At 36.0% G+C, this 12,736-nt stretch overlaps 1 protein-coding gene across 4 annotated transcripts in view; it reads left to right on the top strand.

Moving 5' to 3' along the window:
- Positions 1 to 1,525: 1,525 nt before the first annotated feature.
- The window catches only part of LOC136038073 (transient receptor potential channel pyrexia-like), a 53,453-nt gene continuing 42,242 nt past the window's right edge, over positions 1,526 to 12,736 (top strand). The window contains exon 1 of one of the 4 annotated variants that reach the window (XM_065721060.1): positions 1,526 to 1,681. The gene's annotated coding sequence lies outside the window, so the exon portion shown is untranslated. Of the gene's footprint in view, positions 1,682 to 11,663; positions 11,718 to 12,736 lie in introns of those variants that run through there. The other 3 variants (XM_065721062.1, XM_065721061.1, XM_065721063.1) reach the window with 3 other exon arrangements.

Raw genomic sequence — 12,736 nt, 5'->3', positions numbered from 1 at the left:
AAGAGAAAGCTCATCTAATGGAATTTGTGTATTTAGTGCCCTTTTAAAATGGCAAAACAGATCATGCCACAATAAAGTGCCGTTTTTCGTCCCTTTTCTGCCACAAAACGTAAATTTTTGGCCCAAACATTGACGAAATCCGAATTCCATGATAATCAATCAGTTTTTCATGGTCTAGAGCCTTACATAGGGATTTTTGCGAACCCCGTCTCTAAAATCAAGGGAAAATGCTTATTTTTTGTAGGGAACACACATTGACGTGTGTCAATTTTCTTTCCTTTTTCTTTACTAGGGCTATCAGGCTACCACAAGATCAAAGAGAAATATTTAATGTCTCCTTAATTAAAAGCTACTTCTCTGATTTACGGGTGTTTTGTCATGGTACATTTAAGCGCCATATGACACCAAAAATGGTGCTTTTGGAGCCATTTCTGAAGTGGAAATTCTGGGAAGCATAACAAAAGGATCACTGTAACCTCCATGGTTGACAATTGTTAACCAGGAGGCTAATAATCCCTTTTTTAAGCCCCATCCAGCCCCCTTAGAAGATGAGAAGTAAAAACGCGGTTGAAAAAAACTGCGTAATGGAAAATTTTATTTTCACTATCTTGGAAGTAATTGATATTTTTATCTGTAAATTCTCAAAGATACCGATGGTAATTTACACCTGGGACTTCTTATCTATGTTACAAAGTTGCACATATCTTGTGGAGTCTATAAGCGAGGTGGGAATTAAAGCCTATATTCAATGCTCTGTTTCTACAATAGCTCATGTTGACTTTTTTAGTGTCATCGCCCAAGTTATGTCTAAATCTTTTACAAGGTTTATTGTGCATATGCAAAAATTAAACAAACAAAAAAAAAGTATTCTCACCGAATTTTAAAGAGGAGGTGAAACTTAAAACGAGCAAAATTTATTTCTTTGCCGATTATGCTAGATATATTTACAAATCTAGTTCAAATAAAATGACTCGTGATAACTCTCTATTTGCAGAATTCTTTAAAATTAGGTTACTTGAGTTTTTAGAGGATTATGATTGTATGCTAATATTATCGATATTGTGGTTGGTAAAAGACAATTGAAAGCCTTATACATTAGCCTTTTATTTTTTGGGTATTTATGAACCTTTTCTGTTCCTAAGAGATCACTCAGTTTTGTTTTTTTACGTTGGGTTTGTCTTTCAGTAAAGCCCTAGTTTTTAGAATCTTATGAATGTATGGAAATATCACGAGTCACTATTTGATCTGGTTTTGTAGATAGCATACGTCTTGTGTAATCTGCAAAGTAATGATTATTATTGTTCCTTTAAGCGTCAACTTCCCCTTTGATTCCTTAAGAAAACCTTATTTTATTTTTAATTAACTATTCTAAGATGTAGTCTTTTTAAACATCTCTAAAATAGAATTTCTGAACGTTAAAAGTCACTAATTATCTCAAGCTTAATTAAAGGGCTCATTGAACTGACGTCAATATGGGATGGCGGCCAATTTTGCAACTTCTATGCCAGAAAGAAAAACGGATAAATCCAGTTTTCGAGCCCGGCCCGCTACAAAATCATCTAGTATGTCTATTATGCCTGAGTCACAGTGTATATTTTCTGTCCATCCTAAATGGTGAATTTGCTGTGATTCTAACCTTTGTGGAATAGCTACGGATTTAAAACAGCGGCGGCAATTCCTGGTTTGTAATTGAATAAAAAAACACAAGTTTTTTAAATGAAAGTAAGGAGCGACATTAAAACGAACAGAAATTACTCTGTATATGAAAGGGGCTTTTCCTTCTCAACGCCCCGCTCTTTACGCTAAAGTTTGACTCTTTCTCTTAACTCTACATTTTAAAACAGTAAAAAAACAGTAAGTTTTAATGTCGCTCCTTACTTTCATTTAAAAAACTTGTGTTTTTTTATTTAATTTCTGAACGTTTTTGAATCAATGCATGTTTTAATTTTGGCTCTCCGTAGAGGAATAATTAAAACGAAATTTGTATATTTTTTTTTTTTGGCTAAATGGCTTCCTCATAATTTTGATCGAATGATTTTGAGAAAAAAAGAGCGGGAGAGGAAGCCTAGTTGCCCTCCGATTTTCGGTTAATTAAAAAGGCAACTAGAACTATAAATTTTTTACGAATCTTTTTATAAGTAAAAGATATTCGTAACTTATAAATTAGCTTACGTAAAGAACTTTTGTATTCTTATGTTTTTATTACATATATGAGGGGGTTTGCCCCCTCGTCAGTACCTCGCTCTTTACACTAAAGCTTCAATTTTGTCCCAACTCATTAAGAATGACCCCTGAATCACATTAGCCGCAGAATGAATAGTTGAAATTACTGAAAATACTTTAGCGTAAAGAGCGAGGTATTAGGAGGAGGTGAGCCCCTCATATGGGTAATAATTTCTGTTCGTTTTAAGTTTTAATGCTGCTGCTTACTTCCAGCTGAAAAAAAACTTTTTCATTGTTTTTTTTTAAGTAATGCTAGTAAATCCTGCGCTCCCTTTATGGAAAATTTCTTCCCCCATGACAAATTCCTAGATGGAAAGTTCCCCCAGCATATCCCCCTCTTCTCAACCCCTGCCTCCAACAAAAAAATCCTCCTGAAAACGCATGTACCCTTCCCAATAACCATTACTATATGTAAGCACTGGTCAAAGTTTTGAACTTGTAACCCCTCCCTTGGGGACTGTGGGGGAGTAAGTCGTCCCCAAAGACATAGTTATAAGGTTTTTTGACTACGCTGAATAAAATGGCTATCTCAGCATTTTGATCCGTTGACTTTGGGAAAATAATTAGTGTGGGAAGGGGCCTAGGTGCCCTCAAATTTTTTGGGCACTTAAAAAGGGCACTAGAACTTTTCATTTCCGTTAGAATGAGCCCTCTTGCAAAATTCTAGTACAACTGGGTCGATACGATGACCCCTGGGGAAAAAAAATAAAAAATAAACACGCATCCGTGATCTGCCTTCTGGCAAAAAATATAAAATTCCACATTTTTGTAGATAGGAGCTTGAAACTTCTACAGTAGGGTTCTCTGATACGCTGAATCTGATGGTGTTATTTTCGTTAAGATTCTATTATTTTTAGGGGATGTTTCCCCCTATTTTCTAAAATAACGCAAATTTTCTCAGGCTCGTAACTTTTGATGGGTAATACTAAACTTGATGAACTTATATATTTAAAATCAGCATTAAAATGCGATTCTTTTGATGTAGCTATTGGTACCAAAATTCCATTTTTTAGACTTTTGGTTACTATTGAGCCGGGTCGCTTCTTACTACAGTTCGTTACCACGAACTGTTTGATTTGGTAAATGTCTCTTGTATTGCATATGCGGATGATATACTTCTAGATCTAGCCGTTCTAGATCTAGCCTCTTGAATTCCGTATCATCTATTTCAAAACATTTCAAAATTGTTGGTCTGTCATTGAATCAAGGAGGCACACTCGTGCCTCTATAAAGAGGCGAACCACGACAATGTTAAGCGATCTTCGGTTCCAGTGGTCGGAGAGGGATGGGGAGGGATGCATTTCGTAGCCCGAGCTCCAACTAAGAAACCTGCCAAATTTCATCCCCCTCCGACTTTCATCCCCCTCAACCCCAGCCCCCCTTTAACGTTGTCCGATCGGGCTGAAATTCACAAGTTAAGGTCCCCTAGGGCCTAGGAGCTTATCCGCGAAATTCGATAACTCCTTCCCTGTTTTCCAGAAACCACGCATAGCCACTTATTGTTCATGTTCTCCTTTTTTTTTTTTGACGCCTACAGGTCACAGCCGACATCGGATCTGGGTGTACTAAGACAAATTCGACGCGGAATTCTCCGAGTAAGTGCCCATGAAAGTTTCGTCGGAAAATCTTAACCCCCCGAAAGTTTCGACCCCCAACCCCACCCCACCCCCCTTTAATGTTGTCCGATCGGGCTGAAATTCACAAGTTAAGGTCCCCTAGGGCCCAGGAGCTTATCCGCGAAATTTCAGCTCGATCCGATAACTCCTTGATCCGATAATTAGGAGAGGCAGTTGGGGGGCTGCCGCCCCCCAAACCCCCCGCTTTTAAAGACTCTTTTGTACAGGTTTTTTGTTGTGTCTGGGAAACAGTTTCAATAATTATGTTAAAATGTAAATGGAGTGGACCCCCCACAACAAAAAACTGTACAAAAGAGTCTTTAAAAGCGCGGGGTTTTAAAGCGCCAACTGCCTCTCCTAATTCCTGTACGTTTTACGGTTCGACTTTGGGACGCAGCCTCTTTAACTCTTTAAGAAAACGAAGTTTTTTTTCATATTATATTGATAAGTGTGTGTACCTAGTCTTTAATGCAAAGTCTATGCCCATTTGAAATCCGCGTTCTAACTTCTCCATCCATTGTGTCTCTGATTTGCGGCGGTCAAGCATTCATATTTATTGGGATCTACTAGCTTTTAGGATCAATATTGTACGGCATATTAAATAAAACTTAAAGCGGGTTATGGTAAAATAGTAGCTAATCGTGGTCATTATTATCGAAATGCGCTTGCATTGCTATACACTAGTTTTTGCGACCATTCAATACTTTTCCTATCTAGTATTTCACCTATCCTGAAAAAAAGACAAGATCTGGCTGAATTGTGTATATTATATTTCCGCTATCGTAAGTTTCTGTTTCATTCACCCCGGTCTCATAGGAAAAAGAAAATAATTCGGTATTTCGGGGCTTCTGACATTATTACTCCTTTGCGGAAGTTAGGCTCAAAATTGGAAAAGGATTATATTTTTTCTCTCTGGGCCCCTTCCACCTCTTAGTTCGTTTATTTTCCCGTTAGTTTTCACCTGTTTTCGCTTTATAGTTGTGTTATCTCTTAGCAGTTCTTTCGTTAGTTGAGTTATGGTTGTGGTATATATGTTTTATCGCTCGTATAGTTGTGTTATTTTCAAATTATACTCCATAATAGAGAGGCTCCGAACACCCAGCATTGTATATTAAGCTCTGAATTTGACGTTTTTTTCTAACGTGACCAGATTCGTCCTGCGCCCTGCGCCCTTTTCATTGAATTTTTCTTCCCCCATGACATATTTCTCCAAAGAAAGATCATCCCACATAGCCCCCTCCCCTCAACCCTACCCCCAAAACCCAAAAAATCCCCCTGAAAACGTCTGTACACTTCCCAATAACCATTATTATGTGTAAACACTGGTCGAAGTTTGTAACTTGCAGCCCCTCCCCCAGGGACTGTGGGGAAGTACGTCATCCCCAAAGACATAGTAATTATGGTTTTCGACTATGCTGAACAAAATGGCTATCTCAAAATTTTGATCCGTTGACTTTGGAAAAAAATGAGTGTGGGAGGGGGCCTAGATGCCCTACAATTTTTTTGGTCACTTAAAAAGGGCACTAGAACTTTTCATTTCAGTTAGAATGAGCCCTCTTGCGACATTCTAGGACCACTTGGTCGATACGATGACCCCTGGGAAAAAAAAAACAAACAAATAAACACGCATCCGTGATTTGTCTTCTGGCAAAAAATACAAAATTCCACATTTTTGTAAATAGGAGCTTGAAACTTCTACAGTAGGGTTCTCTGATACGCTGAATCTGATGGTGTCATTTTCGTTAAGATCCTACGACTTTTAGGGGGTGTTTCCCCCTATTTTCCTAAATAAGGCAAATTTTCTCAGGCTCGTAACTTTTGATGGGTAAGACTAAACTTGATGAAACTTGTATATTTAACACCAGCATTAAAATGCGATTCTTTTGATGTAGCTATTGATATCAAAATTCAATTTTTTAGAGTTTTGGTTACTATTGAGCCGGATCGCTCCTTACTACAGTTCGTTACCACGAACTGTTTGAAAATTTACCTATAAAACAAATAGTATAGAAAATACATTTTTATTCAAATAGGGCAATAGCTCACAGTCGTCTTGTATTGACTAGTGGCGTCTTGAAATTGCTATATAAGATAATAGGTATATTTAAAAATTTTCTTTTGTGCGATATCAGGATGGAAAATGTGGTCCACAAGTCTCGTTTGCGTTACACAGAAGGCCTTCTTATCGCTAGCTGAAAAACAAAGTCGGTTTTCCTTTCCATTTATTTCCATTATTCAGTAAACGACACAGCATTTGCACTGGATTTGATGAACAGATACTTCTTCTGAGTTTGGTTTGTTTTGGTCGGATTTTTGGGGCTGTAAAAACCTGTTCGTTAGATGTTTATTTCGTTTTAAGTGCTCTAAAGTGCGTATTACTGCATATAGCAAGATTCTGACGATTACATATTGGTTCCTTGTTATTATTAGAGAAGTGCATCCATTTCTGGTCGACCCTCCTCCTCCACGGGGCAAAATAAAAATGCATACAGTGGGTGTGCTTACAGGTAACATTACCTATGGAGCGAAGCGTATTAGTCCATGAGCACCGCGGGCAGCGGGGCGAGGTCTTTATTCTACATTTATTCAGCAGAGTGATAAAAAAAACCTCAGGCGATGTTTATTAAATAAATCTAGAATACAGACCTCGCCCCGCTGCCCGTGGGGCTCATGGATTAATACGCTTCGCTCTACAGGTAATGTTACCTCTAAGCACGCCCACTTTACACATTTTTAGTTTGCCCCATGGAGGAGGAGGGTAAACCAGAAATGGATGCACTTCTAGACTTTTTAAGTATTTCTAACGGTAAGATTCTAGTTAAGTGACTTCTTGCTATCTTGGAAAGGGGTTAGGTTAGGAAAATAAAGCTTTCAGGGATGGGTCTACAGGCTAAAGTATGTCCCGGGAAGATATTTTGAAGTACCCACCTCCACTCCTTCTCTCTAGAGGGCCCTGAAATTTGCCTACATGACAGGTCTTGGTTATGTTTATGGCTTAGAATAGAAATTACCTATTGAAATTTTGATAAAACAACATTTTACCTTAATTTTCAGTTACCAGTTGCTTTTTCTCTGCCTTTAGTTCTGAAAAATGCAATTCTGTTATTTGAGTAGAATTCTGAGTCATATCAATGTTTATTTTCAAAATGTAGGAAATGTATTTGCATACCTTTAAAACCTTACAAATTGGGATTGAGCAAAGTTATGAAGCTGAAAACAATTTTGTTGTACTTCATTCAAACAGAAGATCTATTTTGCAAGGTTTCACACCTTACACATATTTTTGAAGGTCATCAAAGGTCAGGGCCCTCCAGAGGGAGAAGGAGTTGAGGTAGGTACTTCCACTCCTTCCCGGGACATACTTTAGCCTCTAGACCCATCCCTGAAATTTTCATTTTCCTAACCTAACCCCTTTCTAAGAAAGCAAGAAGTCAATCAACTAGAATTTTACCTTTCTAAGAGCTCTAAACTGGAAACTATACTGCTTCGCAGCATAGTTTCCAGTTTAAAGCACTTGGAACGAAACTAAACGAAAGCTGTTAGCTAGGATATCTATTGGGAATTGTCTCTCCGTATTAGCTTAATATTTGTTGGCATGCATATATAATGATTTGGAGGTAATAGCCTTCAGATTGTCTGTGCAGGATTTCGACTCTTTTTCATAGAAAAGCATCACCAAGTATGGAAAAGCATGCTATGACCAAGATAGGTCCAGAATTGCATATGGTGTCCGTTCAACTGGAACTCCCAGGGACTTCTTATTGTCCTGTTCTAAGTCGGGCTAAACGCTTCGGTGTAGACTTGAGGATATGCTAGGCCCCGTCCTGTACTGGCTCTGGAACCATTTCTTTTCCTTAGCCCATAATAATTTCAATGACTTAAAAAATATGAAAATTGTAACTTGGAATGTTACGACGTTAAGAAACAACAATCATATTGACGCAAGACTAACGAGTTCAGAAGCTTCGAACAGGATTTACCAGGAGTTTCAGAAACTCGTATCCCAGGTATAGGAGACATGAAATTAGGTGACATACAATTTATTTACTTTGGCAGGAAGGATGAGGTGCATGGGCAATGAGTAGGGTTCATAATGAATATGGAAGCTGACAAGCAGAGCCCTCACCACGCAGGGGGGAGGTAGGGGGATCCCCCATTTTTTGTCACTAAGTAAAAAAATAAGAATCGGTAAAATAATGAGGCGAAGGCCCTTGATTTTTCTGACGCTGCCAAACAAATTTATTCGGTTACATGAAGACCACAAAAATACTGACATGTCATCTACCAAAATTTCGAACTTAGTCGGTAAACGGAGTAGTTTTACCGACTCATATAGTTATTTTACGGATAGTGACACAAGTTCCTATCCGGTTAAATAAAATACACGAAAATACTGACATTACATCGAGTGAAATCTCAATCTAGGTTGGTAAATACAGTGGTTTTACCGACTGTTGTCGTGACTATACGGAAGGATCCAAATTTTTCATTTGGTTAAATAAAAAACATGAAAATAGTGACATTACGTTTACCATAATTCCGATCTCAGTCAGTGAATGCAGCAGTTGTATCGTCCCGTGAAGTGATTTTACGGGCGGCACCACAATTTTCTGTTCCACTAAACAAAGAACATGAAAATAATTACCAAAATCTTAATCTAGATTGGTAAATGCAGGCGTTTTGCCGGCTCGTGTTGTGGGACGGTTCCAAAGATTTTATTCGGTTACAAAATGAACATGAAAATACTGACATGATGTGTACCGATTTTGGTTGGTAAATGAAGTGGTTTTACCGACGCATACCCTAATCTTATGAATGGCGCCACAATTTTTTATTCGGTTAAATGAAGAACATGAAAGTGCTCATCTCAGTCAGCAATAGCAGCTGTTTTACTGACTGAAAAGAATGGGTGACAAATTTATTCGGTAGCAACTAGGGTACTTGTGTATTATTCAGAACACACTCAATAAGTGGAGGTTCTTTCATGAAACAAACTACGATGCAGGTACATTTTAATAAAATTGTTGGTACTTGTTGGCTATTCAATTGCTTCAATTCAATTCAGAACGCACCCAAGAATTTTGCTGAAAAAATCCTGTTTCATAGCCACAAAGACAAAACTCAGTTTAGTTTACTACGCATAGTGATAGAAGATAGTGTCTGACCATCGATTTTGAAATAAAGGTTTGGGATTTGCCGAAGACTGAAAAAGAGTCAATTATATTTTTGGCAATTATATTTTTTCTAATAAAGTATTATATTTTCATCATATTTTGTTTTATTTCATTAGCTCTATCAAAAGTTTGGGCTATGTATTTGCACACTAGGGGGGGGGGTGTTGTGCATTATATCAAATACCTAACTTAACCTAACCACCTCTATATATAAAATGTTTCATTAAAATGTACTTGCATCGTAGTTTGTTTCACGAATGAACCTAACTTTACTTATTGAGTTTGTTCTGAATAATATGCAAGTACCCAACTAGTACCAGTCACTTACAAGGCGGCAAGGTCGCAGTCACGTTTTATAACATGCTAGGTGGTTAGTAGATTACGAGCTGTGGATGATAAAGAGAGCGTTGTCCATCCAGGGGACCCACATATCAGTCTCGAACTTCGTAAATTATGAGAGTCGGACGATCGATTTCAGTTGCAAAGGTAAGGTAAAGGTTCAGTTGCAAAGGAATAGAAGGAATTAGATGTGTCAAATTTAAGAACAAATTTCGTTAAAATGAAGTGTGGGATGTAAGAATATATTCTGCAAAGACCATCGTAAACCGATCAACATCATTTTTCTCAAAAATAGCGAGTATAAATGAATTTTAGCTGCCAAACAGTTTGTTTGTCACCAATTGTCTACATAAGCAACCGAAACAATCAAATTGGTCGTTTATTATTACCAAAAACAACTTTCATAGCTCAGATCATAGCTTTATGTTTTAAAGCTTTACTTTTCTTTTTCGGAAAGTTGCTTTATAATAATTTTTTTTTTAATTTTGATTGTCAAAGTTTCTAGTTTTTCATAATTCCGTGTTTCAAAATCAACTTTTTTTAGCATCAAGCTTCCATCAAAGCATCAAAACTAGTATCAATATACCAATATTAAAGTAATGAAGCATCGAAGTAAAGAAAATACCAAAGTAACAAAAAGCGACTTGTATAACATACAGACCCCTATAAATTAAAGCCGGCCAAAATTCAGTAAACGCTTTGCTGAAAATGAATTACTGAAGTGGTGAAAATACCAAAGTAACAAAAAGTGGCCTGCATAACTTACAGCCCTTGCCCCATAAATTAAAGCTACCCAAAAATCAGTAAATGCTTTACTGAAAATGGATTACTGAATTGAAACAATATACGCCCCAGGGCGTAACTTACAAAGCCTGCCCCTAGGTTCTGGGACCACTCTAAGATGGCAGCACTTTGTGTCTTGTCACGTAGGTCATGTAAGGAAGAGATTGCATCAAATTGCTAACTTGTGCATGTAGCTCTTTGGACTTGAAAGAACCCAGCCTTCTTGTCACGCCTCTGTTTGTTTTGAACTTCTTCACCAACACTGCTCAATTACCACTTAAAAAGACAAGCCCATCCATAATTTCTAACTGGTCAGCTTGATGATCCGATTCTAAATCCAATTTAGCGCTTAATCGATCAATCCATGTCATAGACACCTGCGACTAACTGCTTTGACTCTCATAATACGCTGACGATGTTCGGAGGACACAGTCTACTTGTTCTATAGTATATACAAAATACGAAAGTCTTTCTAGTAGAAAGTCTTTTCACTATATACGAAAGTCTGGAGCTGTTCTTTATACATCCCATGGTTCATTAGACGGTTTTATCGAGTTGAAAACTTCCAAGAATCCCGTTTGTTCTTTATGGGGCTTGTTGATTGCTTGACTCGCTTAATACCAGTGACTGATAAAATGTTGCCGTTGAAATCAAATCAAAATATCTGTCTAATGATATTTTTACCCTTTTTGACCTCGCTTAGTGTCAAAATGACATTTTTTTTTTTAATTTGTAAAATTTGGTCTGCTCATACTTTTATTAGAAGGAAACGACCTTCAGGTTTAGCGCATGTTGCATAAATTAAATTCAGATTTTTTCTTTTACTCCCTCTGACCTCGCTTATTGTGGATATGAAGTATTAAATAAGGAAATTTTTCCGGTTCTAATATTTACAGTTCTCTTGGACCTGAATTAAAGGAAGTAATTTTTCAATTCAGAAAATGTTCTAGAAATTAAAATTCAAGTTTAACTCTCCATTCCCCTCTTTTCCCAATAAAAAGGCGTATTTCTCTGCTAGGGATTTCTAGCGCTTTTGAATGTGTCAAAAAAAAAAAATACTTTTTTAACATTATATTGCCTAAAACCTAGCTCATATGCGAAGGTTTCGCCAATTTTTAAGTATCTTCACTGTATTAATTATGAGAAATCTGTTGGTAAGAAATAAGCGCCAAAACAAATATTTAGAAAAAATTAACGAAATAATAGTAAAACTTTGCATATGGCTTATCCACGAGTTTAGGAGAAAGGAACTGGGATGCAATTGAAATGGAAGCACCTCTGAAGATCCAGTAAACAGAATTTTTTAAATTAAAATAACTAAGAATTTTTATTTAGTTTTTTGTTGACAAGAATGTAAAAACGGCATCATACTCTCTCGTAGGGGAGGGGGGGGGGGGTGAATGAATACTAATATTTTTCTGGCAGTAAATGCAATGGCTGTAGTTAGCATTTTATTTTGCAAAACCAAAATCCTTGACTTTACAACACGCCTCTTATCAATTTACGTTCTTATCACTAGTTTGTCATCAGTGCGTTTTTATTAGTATTTATAAACTCGTGGTTTTTGGATATTGGCTAATTCGTGAGTTTCTATATATATATATATATATATATATATATATATATATATATATATATATATATATATATATATATATATATATATATATATATATATATATATATATATATATATATATATATATGTATATATATATATATATATATATATATATATATATATATATATATATATATATATATATATATATATATATATATATATATATATATATATATATATATATATATATATATATATATATATATATATATATATGTATGTATGTATATATATATACAAGCTGTTGAGGTGGCGCTTCGCGCCACCCCAACATATAAAAAAAAATCTTTTTTTGTAGTTTTTACCTTTTTTAGTTTTTTTCTTCTTTTGTATTAATGCTCAAGCGAAGGTTCGAGCCTGGAACCTCTCGGACCTGGAACCTGGAACATAACGCTTTACCAACTCAGCTACCTCGGCTTGAATACATTCGTTTTTGAATGATGAAATAATTCAGACGTCATATAGTGACGTCACTCGACAGACATAACACACAGACAACATATTTTTATATATATAGATATATATATATATATATATATATATATATATATATATATATATATATATATATATATATATATATATATATATATATATATATATATATATATACTAGCTGTGTATACTAGCACCCCAACACCTTGTTAGTGGGGCGCTTCACGCAACACCCCCCCAAGCCCCCCCGCGCGCGTAAGTCGTTACGCGCCATATTAGTTACGCGCCATTGTAGTTGTGTCCCTGTGTCCCACCTGTGAATAGAGATATATATATATATATATATATATATATATATATATATATATATATATATATATATATATATATATATATATATATATATATATATATAAATATATATATATGTATATATATATATGTTTTAACTACGTAAAACATGCGAATATACAACATTCTTCGCTGTCCCATTGTCTGTGCATATAAATAGATTGTCAGGTTTACTGACTCTTGAATATGCA

The sequence above is a fragment of the Artemia franciscana genome, chromosome 17 (genome assembly GCF_032884065.1).
Source record: "Artemia franciscana chromosome 17, ASM3288406v1, whole genome shotgun sequence".
Classification (NCBI taxonomy): Eukaryota; Metazoa; Arthropoda; class Branchiopoda; order Anostraca; family Artemiidae; genus Artemia; species Artemia franciscana.
Note: the sequence above shows the minus strand (reverse complement) of the source record. Positions and strands in the feature narration are given on the sequence as shown.